Consider the following 2,538-nt stretch of genomic DNA (forward strand, 5'->3'; position numbering starts at 1 on the left):
TTGGGCTTGAAGTAGGGAACAAAGAACAAGGGCACTGAACAAGCTAAACCTTTGAAGAGGAACTTCTTTTGTATCTGACACACAGATAGAAAAAGTGTCTTAGGCCAGGCACGGTGGCTCATGCCTGTAATCCCAGCACTTTGGGAGGCTGAGGCAGGTGGATCACCTGAGGTCAGGAGTTCGAGACCAGCCTGGCCAACATGGTGAAACCCCATCTCTACTAAAAATACAAAAAATTAGCTGGGCATGGTGGTGGGCACCTGCAATCCCAGCTACTTGGGAGGCTGAGGCAGGAGAATCACTTGAACCCAGGAGGCGGAGGTTGCAGTGAGCCAAGATCGCGCCATTGTACTCCAGCCTGGGTAATAAGAGTGAAACTCTGCCTCAAAAAAAAAAAAAAAAAAAAGTTATAAAAATGTGGGTGGGTTTGCCGGAGGCCATATGACCAGGAGGCAGAGAATCCAGGACTTGAATCCAGATATTCTGTCCTTAAATCCACTAAGCTAAGCTGTTTCCCATGGAAAACTGAACTCCTTTCTTTATAACCTTCTAAGAGGGCTAGCTTTTTAAGCAACCAGTTCTGAAAGCATGTTCGCTAATGAAGAGCCCTCAGGAAATGACAAAGAAACCTTTGCATGGGTGACCCTCATCTTGCCTCCGTGTCCTGGCCACCAGAACTCTGCTGCTCTTCATTATTTTACATTGAAACAAGATATGCCCCCAAATTTCCTGACACCTTTTCCATCCACCCTACTATATTTAAAACCACCAGCTCTGTGCAGGGGACGGGAACTCTGAAACCAGTTCATGGGACTACTTCTTAAGAAATTAAATGGTAATTTTAAAAAAGCCACACTTGAAGAAAAAAAACCACACACACAAAAACAAAACACCAGTGTAGTAACTTAGATATGACAAGGCCTGAGTGACTTTTGAGATTAAAAGTGAAACGTTTCTTAGAAAATGATGATTGACTTGATGCCTTAGACTCTCCAGCACAATTGCTGGCCTGTGGCCTCATTGCTGCTGTGTTCTCGAGCTTGGGTCCTTTCTGGCTCACCCGTAGACCACAGCGATGCCTCCTAATTAAGACTTACCTCTTCTCGCCCTGCCAAGTCACTGTGCACCCAATAAAGTCTCTTTAGAATACTTTCAACGTCATTGCCTTGTGTTCAATGTATTTTGCATCGTATTCAACACTCACTATAGCCCAATCTCAAACTAACTCTTGGCTCTCTCTCTTACTGCTTCACTACACATACCATACTGTGGCCAGACAGCTCTCCAAGGGAAAACCTCTGCTTAAATGGCAGAGTGAAGTGTTTCCTAAAGTCCTCTAAAATTCTCTCTGTCCTCCCAATCCCCTTCCTAAAAATCTGTGGTCAAGTTAAGAAATATTGCTTGGTAATCCTTGATCTAGTTTCCTCACAGTTGTTACATTACTGCCTGGTGGCCATATTTGCAGAAAGCCCAGAACTCTGAATATTTAGAGTTGTGTGAAATTTTTTTTCCTGACCTCTACCACCTACTAGTCATATGATCTTGAACATGTAAAAACTCATCTGTGAATATTTTCTCATGTAAAAAATGGGAGTAATACAGCTTTGCCTATATGCTTAGAGTCCACTTCAGAAGGGTTCCTTAATGTCTAGGTCTCTTAACATTCTTATGAGAATGCCTGAGCGTTCCCCAGTGGCATATCTGGACAGTGCTCTGTAGAAGGCATTCTACTGGGTGTGTGGGAGAGTGAAAGATATGTAAGATCTAGCTCCCGTTCCAATGAACCTTGTAGGTGAGGAGACTCCTACCAAAAAAGTCTGTACTACTGCACATTAATAAGTCAAATGATAAACTATGAAGTACAGAGAGAAGAGAAGGCACTGTAGACTGGGTGGTAGGGGGATCAGCTCATCTTGATCTGTCTGGGACTTCCCTTGTGTTAGCACTGAAAGTTCCATGTCCTAGGAAACCCTTCAGTTGTGGGCAAACCAGGAGGGCCGGTCACCCTACAATGGTTAAGGAAGGCTTGGCAGTGATTGGAGTGTGTCTCAGAGGGGCATTTTAGGTGGTGGGAAACACACAAATTGCCTCTCTACTAAACAAACATACACCCACCCTATGACTCAGCAATTCTAGTGATATAACTGTGAGAGACAAGTTCATGGCAGCATTATTTATAATAGCCCAATTGCAACCAAGCAGATGTCCACCAATAGAAGAAAGGATATATAATTGTGCATTTATAGACTGGACTATTAAATACAACACAGGTGAATTTCTCAGGTATAATGTTGAGTGAAAGAAGCCAGACTTATGAAAATCAGAATCTGTATGACTTCTTCCATATGACAGAAGAGAGAATAATTAGGAGCTATTGATTAGAAGGGGACACAAGGGAGATTTGCTGTGCTAGAGAGGTTCTATGCCATGATCTGGGTGGTGGTTATATGGGTGTGTACATATATATATATATAAGTTAATCAAGCTGTTTACTTAAAATTTGTGCATTTTATTGCATGTATTATTCCTCAAAAAAAA

This window comes from Hylobates moloch, unplaced genomic scaffold (assembly GCF_009828535.3).
Source record: "Hylobates moloch isolate HMO894 unplaced genomic scaffold, HMol_V3 SCAFFOLD_12, whole genome shotgun sequence".
Classification (NCBI taxonomy): Eukaryota; Metazoa; Chordata; class Mammalia; order Primates; family Hylobatidae; genus Hylobates; species Hylobates moloch.